Source organism: Cryptomeria japonica, chromosome 3 (genome assembly GCF_030272615.1).
Source record: "Cryptomeria japonica chromosome 3, Sugi_1.0, whole genome shotgun sequence".
Lineage (NCBI taxonomy): Eukaryota > Viridiplantae > Streptophyta > Pinopsida > Cupressales > Cupressaceae > Cryptomeria > Cryptomeria japonica.
The window spans coordinates 727178076-727190953 of NC_081407.1; positions in this window are offsets into that span (position 1 = coordinate 727178076).

Genomic DNA, 12878 nt, shown 5'->3' on the forward strand with positions numbered 1-12878 from the left:
TTGACTCTATATTGATCAAGAGCGCCTTTACACATCCCTAGGGGCATATCCTAACTTCAATTTATCTATTTCTATATCTAGGTCAAGTTATCCATAACTTTCAAATTAAAATTTGAATCTCATTCCCAGTCAACTTCATTTATACTAACAATTACTTATTGTCTTGAACTAAAAGATAATTAATTTATATGTTAGGATGTTGTATAAGTGGAGAAAAAATATAATCTATTGCAAGGTGTGCGCCCTTGGTCTCCTTGTGTTGTGCAACACAATGCTCAGGTTTGTGACATGGCTTAATCACCTTGTGTGGATTCTATAAGTCTAGTGGTTGTATCAGGCATTAACAAGTCAATCTTTTGGTGCAATGACAACCGTACTTCTAACAAGTGGCATGAGAGCCCGTGTCACAAGTTCAATCCCCCTCGCTTTCACTGGGGGGATTGTTGCAAGGTATACGTCCTTGGTCTCCTTGTGTTGTGCAACACAGTGCTTGGGTTTGTGACATGGCTTAACCAACTCTTATGGATTCTATATGTCTAGTGGTTGTATTAGGAATTAACATATCAATATTTTGGTGCAACAACAATTGTACTTCTAACATAATTCACTTTTAAGATCAAGTTACCATATTCATCTTGTTAGCAATTGACACTCATCCGGTGGCTGATTATTGGTTTAGGGTTGTCATTGATGGTAAATCTTCATAGAGATTTGAAACAATAGCCTTAATTCTTCTTATCCAGAAGCAAGTGTTAACCGACAGCCAAGTAACCGATATTTCAGGAAGAATAAAGCATTTTTGGTTTGAAATCTTTCCAGTGATTGCGGTGCATTGAATCATGTTTGGGGTGATTGGGCCAACCTAGACACGTCATTTTATTATTGTTTTGGTGATCTGTATTTATCCTTTGGGACCCAGTCAAGCCGACATGAGATTGCATGTTATACTAGCAAGCCGACATGATAAATAACCTATTTTGTGATTGCTGGTATATAAGTTTGGAGTGGATGATCTTTTTGGAAAAAAGATGCAATCATATGCGAGCGAGTGGTGATCAAGAATCCATTTTGACGTAGTTTCATGTGTGCATTCTTGATCCGGTAGCTGATTGAGACAGATAACATGGCAAAATAGAGCATAACATAGAAGGTGATCTAGTAAGTATATTTAGCACTCAACCGGAACTCATCTAGGCATTGTAGATGTTATTTCAGAGTTTATTCACTGTATTTCATCACTGCAACTAATTTGTAAGGCAGTGAGCCTTCCTTGAGGGTTGTAGCCTTCCAAGTTATTATAATTGAGCAGTGACCTCTGGGCAGTGTGTCTGAATACCTGTGCATTCCCATATTGTAATATTGTTTTGCTACTAGCCATAGTGGAAATGTATTGTGGGTTCAAATCCCACCATGGTTTTTCCCATTTGGGTTTCCATGTAAAAATCCGGTGTTATGCTTTTGTGGTTGATTGTTTTATGTTTTTGCATTTTAGTTTCAAGTTTTTGTCTCTGGTGGTTTAAAGTTAAGTTTATAAATCTACCAACTGATAGATCACTGATTCACCCCCCCCTCTCAGTGATCCTTGATTTCAACAATTGGTATCAGAGCTTAGTTCTTTTGAGGAATCTTAATCGCTTGAGGAAGGTCCAAGAGATTGAATCAATGGATTCTGGTTTTCAGAGACAACTTAGTGTGGCACTTGAGGATCTTGATGCACCTAGAAATGAGATCTATACCTTGAAGAAAAACCTGAATGTTGCTGATGATTTCATTAATGACTTGAAGGATCAAGCAAACACTTCAAGAGACAAGAGGAAAGAATTGATGGACAAGCTAAAGGCTAAAGAAGATTAGCTTATGGAATATCAGGGTAAAGTTGATGAATGTGACAAGCTTGAAAGAGAGAATGACGCCTTGAAGAATGAGATGCAATCCATTGTGATGAGGATGACTAAGGAGATTGAGGACCAAAGAAGAATGAAGAGAATCTGACACAATCATTGAAGGAAAGAGTTGATGAATGCTTCAGGCTTACCTATGAGAATGATCAGTTGAAGCTTGAGTTAACACAGTCAAGGAATAATGGTCAAGAAATTGAAAGATAGATTGGTACCTTAAGAGATGAACTAGCTACTACTAATGACTACAGAGACAAATTCAAAGCTAGCTTAGAAAGGCTTGATGAGATGCTGGAAAGTCAGAGACATGGAAAGTACATGCGAGGACTTGGATTTAAGAAAGGGGAATCCTTCGAATCTGGACAAGGCAATGCAAAACCTGATCAGAAGAAGAGAAAGAATCCTCCAGTAAGACAGACTAATGCTCATTAATTCAATGGTAGATTCTTTACTTGCAATAAATTCAGTCATATGGTGAATCAATGCAGAAGTAGGATGAATAATGGAATGAACAACATGAATAATGCTCCTACCTTTACCGGTCAATGTTTCATATGTAATAATTTTGGTCACAAGTCAAATATGTTTAGAGCTGTAATGAATTTAACTTCCAAAACAAGAGGTGTTATGCTTGTGGGATGTTTGGACATATCTCTAACCAGTGCAAGATGAGACAAAAACAGATGAACTTCAAACCTATGCAGAAAAATGTTGTTTGTCCTGCATGCAACAAAACTGATCACATTACTAAGTACTGCTGAAGCAACAACAATGCTCCGATAGACAAGAGCAAATCAGATGAGAAGGGAAAGGCGAAGGTAGAAGAGATCAGAGACAAACATGAGAAGATGTGGGTTAGAAAAGACGAATCTAAAGCAAAAAATGGATTTGCACCCGAATCTGGTGCAGGATCTTCATCTGGTAACTAGGGCTTTATGCCTTAGGGGAAACTTTTCATACAAATTCTAAGAACCCCCTCTTTGTTGATCTGAAATCAATTTTGGAAGGTTGTAGAAGGCTTAGATCTGATATGCAGATGTTATCCAGAAGTTTTAGAGAAGAATCAGTGCTCCAGTTAGTGACTCTATGAAATTATGGTAACCAATTGCAGCATTTATTGCAGTGAAGAATTAGGTTTTTGAAGGATAAAAAGGCATTTGACAGCTTCATTTGTCACTATGCGATCAAGCGAATAGTGTAGAGAAGTAGAGCAAAGCAATTTAGCGATTTCAACAACAATCTCAGCAACTCTAATGCAAATTTCAATGCTCGGTTATTAATCAAGGTATTTATCTATTCCGGATTTTAGTTTATGCAAACCCTAAATTTGAAATGGATTCAACTTGTAGTGTTGCTACTCCTTTGGTGGTCGAGATTAAGGGCAGGGCCAAACCTATTTTCAAGAAACACCCTTTCAAGTTTGTCGAAGATGATCCACAAGGTGCATTTTCTTTGGTACCGTATGACGTGCTCCATAATGAAGGTATTAGGGCATACATCCACTATGATCTTGAGGAGCTTGGTAACGCATATATGCTAGACCTGTACAACAAATATTTGGCAGACAGTTTGGGAAATCACAAACCCAAGTACAACGTTCTTCAAGATAAGGGTTTTTCGCAATTCATTCATTTTCCGTTGTTCGATGAAGCATAGTGGATCCAGTACATTCTTAGTCGAGTTCATGATGAGTTTGTATGACTTGACAGGCCCCACAAGATCACCAAACAAGCGATCCAAGTTGTGACATGCCTCAATGAAATCGGTGAAATACCTAACCTAAGGAAAGTGTCGAATGACACAGTAATAGCGACCACTAGTTCAAAATTCAACAATAGAGCTATGACCATAAGTGATATTCTAGAGAATGACGTGAAATTTGCATTGATGGTAGTTAGTTACAAGGTTTACTAGTTGAGCAGACACAACTCTGTCTCTGGTATTGCTATTTACTCTGCCTATCAGATGCTAAAAGATAACAAAAGTTATGACCTATGCATAGTCCTCCTGAATGAGTTATTAAGCAATTTGAAGGAAATTAAGCAAGATAAGAAACACACCTTCAAATATAGAACTCTTCTTATTTTCTTGGCCTTATACTTCTTGAATGAGATACCCGATGTGAAAGGGAAGGTCCAATGGGCCTATGATAGACCGGTGGCGATACAGATTAAAGAGGGATGATGGGGAATTGGAGATGCTACAATGAGAATATCTACTCTTTGGGGATACTTCAAATATTTCCAAGCAACAATGAAAAGCAGAGAGAGGATCCCTATAGAAATTGTGGAGAAGTATGAGCAAACCATTTGCTTCATGATTGACAAAGATCAATGTCTGATGGAAGTTGTGGAGCCCAGAACAATATGGATTATGCCCATGGGGTATGAAGTTGACTCCATCACACTCGAGGAATATGCTCAACATTTACTGAATCAACCGGTGGATCCTAGGGAAGGGAGATGTGGAACATTTAAGGAAAAAGACCTTGAATTGTACATTCAATTCACTGTACCTGCCAAAAAAAGGAAAGTTACAAAGATGGCTAAGGAGGTGGCAGATTAGATGGGTTTCACCCAGGAGGAGGTGAAGAAAGAAAGAGAAATATATGCATAGAAAGAAGCCAAAGAGGAAACCAAGAAACCTAAGGTTGATCCGGTTCCCTCCAAGGCCAAACCTAAAGAGACCAAGTTTGCTCCTACTCCGGTGGCACAATCTGTAGGACCTAGCCCATCCGTGAAGGGCACATTGAAGCAAAAGCAGAATCACAAGTGGACTTATATTGTTGTGTCTCTAGTGGCTTTTGAAATAGAATCTAATGAGGAAGTAGGAAAGACATAGAAGAAAGGTGAATTTATCAGAGTGGTGAGGAAGCAGTAGTCCGGTGGAGCCTAGCAAAGCAAGAAAACTAAATCAAAACCTGCCCCTATGTTGAGCTACCCGGTTAAGGGATTTACAATGTAAGGCCTATTAGGACCTACCCGGTTAAGGGATTTTGCTGTTGTATTTGTTAGAGAGCAACAATGAATGATCTGGGTATAGCACTTAACTGCTTGCTTGATCAGATCTAATGCTAGCTCCAAATCTGCTACACTCTAGCAGATCTCATACTCTGGTTTAACTCCACACTCTTCTCAAAAGCACCGACACAACAAACATCAACTGTACCCACATAAATAACCTTTTCAACTTAGTCGATTACAAAACCCTAAAATTTACAACATAGATCATCATAGATATTTACAACTCATTACAGATCATCATTGATAATCATATGGATCATTACAATCAATTACAACCATTGAATGATCATCGCATCTCGATTTGATACAAAGTCAAACCCTTAGAACACTCCGCTAAGCACTTTGCATATTCCCAAGAAATTCACTCAACAAATGAGCCAAAACATCATTCAAACACTTCACGCGGTTTGTGTCACATCATCACCAACATTTGAACTTGATGTAGATCACCGCCAAACCAAAAATCATTACCCGTTAAGAGAATTCTTTACTGGTCCTTAAACCCTTCTTAAACCCTAGCAAAAATACAACATAAATCATAACCATGATTTCCAATAACCAAAATATGATGCGGTTCCGATCAGATACATATTACAATGATACAAACTCAGATGGTAAACCACAACTCTTCAATCATCACCAATTGCCAGATCTAATCAAAATATTTCCTTGTTTACTAGTTAAGGTCCTAATTCCTAGTACACTGTCTTCAATACCGATAAGGCATTTTCGGTAGACCAAAAAGACTTAGATGACAAAATACAACATAGTAAACATCAATTGCCATCAATGACAACACAAATAAGTGATCAAAGTCATCCAATCATGCAATCTCAATCTCTTTATCATAATGTCATCACAAATAGTCCTTTACTGGTTCAGTCATCATTCTTCACCTGCATTCATCTACATCAGTTATGCCAATCATGCCAACATCCCTAAGGATCTGTATAACATTATCAATGCAAGGAGGCTAACAGCTAGCAAGATTGACAGAGAAATGATAGAAATAGAATTAATAAATGTCTGCACTAGTATCACTCTTGAAGAAGCCAAGAGGCTTATTGAGGAAGCTAACAAGAAAGAGTTTATAAGTAAAAATAGAGTAAACAAATTAATGATTGGTCAAGTGGAAGAAGTGAGGAAGGAGACATAAGACATCTAAAAAAAGATAATTGTGAATTATCCTCTGTATAAAGATGCATTCAAGTCTTCTTAGCCAGAAGAAAAGCAAGGTGTTTTTGGTGGTCAGAAGGATGAAGCTCAGTTTGAGGGACATCCGGAAGGTGAAGGTAACACATCACTTGATGCTGAGATTGGTGATAATCCTCCCGTGGTGGACAGTTCAACAGCCCCTGAGAACCAAAAGGATGATATTGCACCAAGTGGTGACACTGATGCAAAAGATAAAGGGGATGGAGAAGAGGGAAAGGATGTTGGGAGTGCAAAGGCTAAGGTCACTGTGGTAGACAAAGGCAAAGGAGTAGCTGATCTGACAATTGTCACTCCTCCGGTTACAACTCGACCCCACCTCAGATCCCTATAAATCTATATGGTCCACTGAACCTTGGATAGATGTCTTCTGTGGAAAAGCTCATGCTCGCAGCTGTTGTGCAAGGTCGGGCTAGCCAAGATTTGGTGAAGTCTGAATATGAAGACAAGAAGCTTATTTTGATGTGAGTTGATGTTTTGCAGAAGGTGGCTCCAAATGTATAGTTGGATTCCAATAATAGCCCCTCCAAATAAACTGTTGAAATTGATTAACAGTGAAATACAAATTTTGATTCTTTAGAGAAGTTTGCTACTTAGAAAGTTTTGGATAGATCTAAGGATGTTAGGATCTAGGCATTTCTGAAGATGATTGAGGATGATGAAGTGAGACTAAATAATAGATTGCAAATTATTTCTGATGCATTGTCAGAAGGCGGTAAATTGTACAAGTCTTGTATAATTTTATCTAAATTCACTGTAGATATAGACAAGTAGATAGGTGTTTTCCAGGGCAAGCTTGCAAGTATTTCATAGTCCTTTGATCCAAATGTAGCTCTAACAAGAAGTGTTGAAGGGAAGATTATAGCTTTAAATGATCAGATCTCAAGCCTCCAAGCGGACAACGACAACATTTTGAGAAAAGTTGGTGAACTCTAGAACTTGATTGCCCCTCAGTTGGACATCATGTTGAGTAATAAGGTAGATTGTATGAAGGAAATGGCCTGACCTGCAACCATTGATCTAAAGGAATTAGAAATTCATGCCACTGTATTTAGTGCATTTATCACAGTTTTAGACAAGTTGAAGAGTGGGTGGGATACTCACCTAGGATTTTTGAAGACTATTTATGCTGACATCTTCAAGTATTTGTAAATTCTTCGGCAAATATCTTTGTATATAAGTTGTGGACATCACCCCATATTTGGCATTGTTGTCAAAGGGGGAGAGGAAAGGTGAAAAGTGTACAATATAGAAGAATAGAATTATTTGTCCAAGGGGGAGCCTGAGGAATTCTTTTTTCTTTTGAACCAGTGAACAGTGCTTAATACTTAGTCATTTTTTCACAAGTGTTGCCATCAATGCCAAAGGGGGACATTGTTGGCAATTGACACTCATCCGGTGGTTTCTAGTAGTTTTCGATGGCTAATTATTGGGTTAGGGTTGTCATTGATGGAAACTCTTCATAGAGATTTGAACCGTTAGCCTTAAATCTTCTTATCCGGAAGCAAGTGTTAACCAGTAGCCAGTTAACCGTATTTCAAGAAGAATAGAGCATTTTTGGTCCATAATATTTTCGGTGATTGTGGTGCATTGAATCATTTTTGGGATGATTGGGCCGACATAGACACATCATTTTATTATTGTTTTGGTGATCCACATTTATCCTTTGGGATCCGGTCAAGCCGACATGAGACTGCACGTTACACTAGCAGGTTGACATGATAAATAACCTATTTTTTGATTGCCGGTATATGTTTAGTGTGGATGATATTTTTGGAAAAAGATGCGATTGTATGCAAGCGAGTGGTGATCGAGAATCCATTTTGGCGTAGTTTCACGTGCACATTCTTGGTCCGGTAGCTGACTGAGACAAATAACATGGCAGAATAGAACAGAACAGAGAAGGTGATCCAGTCAGTATATTTAGCACTCAACCGAAACTCATCCATGCATTGTAGATGCTATTTCAGAGTTCATTCACTGTATTTCATCATTGTAACTAATTTGTAAGGCAGTGAGCCTTCCCCGAGGGTTGTAGCCTTTCGGATTATTGTAATTAAGCAATGAGCTCTAGGCAGTGTGCTTGAATGCCTGTACATTCTCATATTGTAATATTGTTTTGGTACTGGCCATAGTGGAATAATATTGTGGGTTCAAAATATCCCACCATAGTTTTTCCCTTTTGGGTTTCCACGTAAAAATATGGTGTTATGCTTTTGTGGTTGATTGTTTTATGTTTCTGCATTTTAGTTTCAAGTGTTTGCCTCTAGTGGTTTAAAGTTAAGTTTGTAAATTTGCTAACCGGTAGATCACCTATTCACCGCCCCCACCCTCTCAGTGATCCTTGATTTCAACACATCTCTCCTATTCTGATATTTGCATCATCATTTAGACAAAATCATAATCCAACATTGCATTATCATCTTAAATTAACATCTACATCATTAGGGATAGACTAGGCATATTACATAGTTACTTCATATGTCTTCCAACACTTCATCAAAACCATTGAATTGAATCTAGGGTTTGGTGAAGGAGAAGATCCTTGAAAATCAAGCTCCCTAAGAGGTTCATTAACATTGCGAGTCTTAATTACAATTTCATATATCAAGGCAACGAGATACCATATATCATGAGGTATGCATGTCAAATCAATAGTCAAGGGTTGAATTAATGGATTAGGGTTGACTCCAAGATCATTTTTTTCGTTGTCACAAAATCGATGCAGAGAAGAGTGAAAATCATTTAGTAGTTTAGTAGAGAAGATTGTTGCCAAATTAGTTTAGATAACATTTATTTAAATAACTAATCATAGTCTACAACAAATTAATCTATTAATGTAAATATGAAGCCAAATCTTGATTCCTATTTGTTATTTAAAAAACGTGTTTATATATTAGTTATTATCGCATTAATTAACTTAAGATATTTACCAATCAACAAATGAAAAATAAGAAAAAATATACATAAACCACTCTATAACGTATATGCTCCTCTACTTGTATGTTACAATTCAAAGTACAATGATTAACATAAAATAGATTTTGGTATCGCTACTTTTAATAGTGAATTGCAACATTATGAGAGAGTACACACCTATACTAGAAATTCTTTGGCTAAACTGCTATGAGAAGGAGAATCTTGTCATCAAACTCATCCACCCCACTGATAGAAAAAATAAATATTAATATATAATATAATTAAATAAAATATCATCATCATCCTTATCAATTAAATTACAACGGTTCAATTATTAATTATAATTTAAATGCTATTATTTTGTTTAGTATTATTACTGTAGAAGTTTTGGGTATAAAGCATTTTTTTTTTTCGTCTATCTTCTTTGAATGCTATTCCATTCGCTATCAATTGTCATGTATGGCCGTGTTTTTCTTTTAAAACCCTTTTTATGACGGAACATATTCCGTTCAGTAGAATAACCATAGGAATCAATTTATTTATTTATTTTTGTACATGGCGTTTTCCATGCTTGTTTGACATTCTTATTTCTTATGCAAAAATTAAAAAGAGATTCGCTTTAAATTTATTTGATTGACTTGCATGTTCACAGTCTTTATACGCAGAGCTATATAAAGCCTACATTCCTTTATTTATTTATCTCCTTTTCTTCTTCTTCACAGGAGTTCCTATGTTAAATGTTAGAGTTAGTTCTCCTCTTTATTCATTGCTTCTATTCCAAATAAAGTATATTCATTCACCTTGTAGAAACTTTAGAATGCCTCATATATCTGCTACATATATTCTGTTAAAGTCCCATCAAAATATATATGTTCCTCAGATTTGTAGTATTAATTTGTAGCTGTCTGATTATGGACTGCATTATTTGTTTGTTATTTTATTCTCAACTATTCTCAGTCTAATAAAAACAACTCTTTCTGATTGTCCTCATCTATGTTTGTGGGAATATATGCCACACTTAAATATATAGGCCTTTGAGTTGTGATATCCCTTAGTTACTTTTCATAGTCTAATGGATTTTTTTATTATTCAATAAAATATTTTTTCCTTATTATCTTCACCTATGTTTATGGTATAATATTCGTTTTGATGTCACATTTAAAACATATGTTCCTTTGATTTATGATTAGGGTTTATAATAAATTAATTATAAATTGGAGAATTGATTCAGTAATCTAATATGTATTATTCTAACCTCTTCATCTTGCCTTCCTTATTCGCCAATTATCAATTGTCTAAAAAAGTGGCTACCCACCATTGTCACCTCTCATCTATAATACCAACATCAGTTACCCCTATATTTGGGATGACTTACTACTAATCATTTATCACTACCTATGCATCGAAACAATTCCTCAATTTCTCACCTTTTGGATGTACCAATCGTAGATTCCACTACCATTATGGGCAATTCGGTGGTGCCAAATGCATTTCAAACTAGTGTAGTTGTACTAGGTTCTTAGGATATGAACTCATCTACCTATATGGCCTCATATATTGTCAACCTCTAGTACCGTATCAAATCTCTATCTCCATTTTCATGTTTGGAATATTTTAATTTTCACCCTCCATTTTTGTAACAAAATATTTAATATCTTCCTCCATATGGTTGCAACAAAATAATTAATTACCATAATAATTTTAAACAAACTGCACATACACAATCCATCTAAAATAAAATAAATCGTATCCATCCATCATGCCTCCTCTATTATAGTAAAATACTCTTAACCAATCTCAACTATATATCAATCAAATAAATTTGTATCATTCATCCCAATTCTCAATAAAAATAAATTGAGTTGTAAGCTTCCACAAAATAATCTATCAACCTTGACAAGTAAATGCTACTTAAATTTTGTAGAGCCATTTTAAGTAACCACATCATGATCTATTAGCATGTTTATAGCTTATCCCCACAATTAATGGAGTTTGCATTTGATAAAATTTACTTTGTTTGAAGTCTATTGAGCTTAACTCAATGTTTGACAAAATTTGAATCATAAAGCTTATTTATGATTCTTTCCCTCTATTTAAGCTTAAATTTTTCTATTGACAAACTCTATCCCATTGGTATGCTCATGGTACATTAAATGCATGTAAATTCTAAGCTACCTATACTATTTTGGAGATAGCTTTATGATCAAGAGTCCACAATTAAAAGAGTTTCCTAACCATGATGCATTTGATCTCACTCAATATTTTTTTTTCACACTCCATGATATAGATGTACCAACATGCACCTAGTCTATATAAATATTATCTATTCCTTGTCCAAACTCTTTATACAATGAATTAGCCCCACATCATTGATCTTTACCCCTAACCATTATGTGCTACTAGGATGTCTATGGATATGAGTATCCACTTGCACCCTCATGACACATCATCTATAAATTTATCTTGTAGATGAATCCTTGAATTTACTACATGTCATGGCTAACACACTAAATGTACACATGAATCCTACTATGTCCTACTAAGAATCTACCTTAGGCATGCTACTTGCCTCCAACATATTAATAGTTTAATTTACCACACATTTGGTAGGAAAATGGTGTCTCGATCTTGCAATGATAAAAAGTTATTGTCGATAAAATGTTATTGTTGATACATGAGTGCAGGGGGGAACCCCCTTTGTGGGATTCAGTCCCCTAACTAGCTAGAGGCAACAAGCCCTAGTGGTATTTTTTGGGGGTAGCCCACGAAACAAAATTTTATTTATAATTTACCATTGTGAATCTTGACTGTTTATCATTAGGTCATAGATCTAGTGGTAGATATTTTCTGTGCTTTGTTTGCCCTAGAAGGCAACCTATTTTATGAGGGCATTGTATTACAACTATGTATTGTGATGCATTCTGAAAGTTTGATAGTTGTTGAGTTGCCTTTGGATCTCTGTTGGTGATACTCCCGTAACAAGCTTTCTCTCCAAGTATATTGTAATTTATTGTTGATTTTTGAATAATATATTAGGTGGCTTTTGGAGTATGGTGTTTTTCTCCTGAAAATATTTTCCCCACATAAATCACTATTTTGTGGTATGCATGCTATTCGAGTTTATTTTTGTTAAGTTTATATAATTGTTGTAAAGATTTGAAAAGTATTTGCATTATCCTCCTCTCAAAATTAGTGTAGGAAGTTGTTCTGCTACCTTAACTTCCTTTCAACATCCTCTCATTTTATGGCTATATTTCTTGTTGGTAATTAAAATACATGCTTTTAAATATCACCTCTTTAATAGTTTAATCAACATAGGTGGATAATATTACACATGTGATGACTCCTATAAGTATTGTAACCTAATTGTACATCTAAAGGAACTTGTAAGACCATGCCCCTCTTGTGACTAATACAACCCTAATTTAATGAATGTCTTTCTTTTATAGATGGTTAGATAGATTCATGATGATAATTGAGGTGTTTGAGTGGCGATATTCTTGATTTTCATTGGCAAACTTGATGGAAATGATATATATCTTCCTTCTTTAAGATACTTTGATGAAAATGAATTTAAATAAAAATAGAAATTGAACAATGTTTTACAAATGATTTCTAATAGGGATTTGAGGACTCTTGTATTGCACTTTTGGCTTTTTCCTTCTTGTAACTATTTTATGTAATGAGGATGTTATGCATTTGTAAACTATTGAATATGAATTGAAATTCGAAGATGGATCATTGTACAAATTAAAATTTTGGGAATTCAATTAAGAACCAATCTAAATAATTATAGTGATCTAATGATGATACTTGTGGTTGTGTG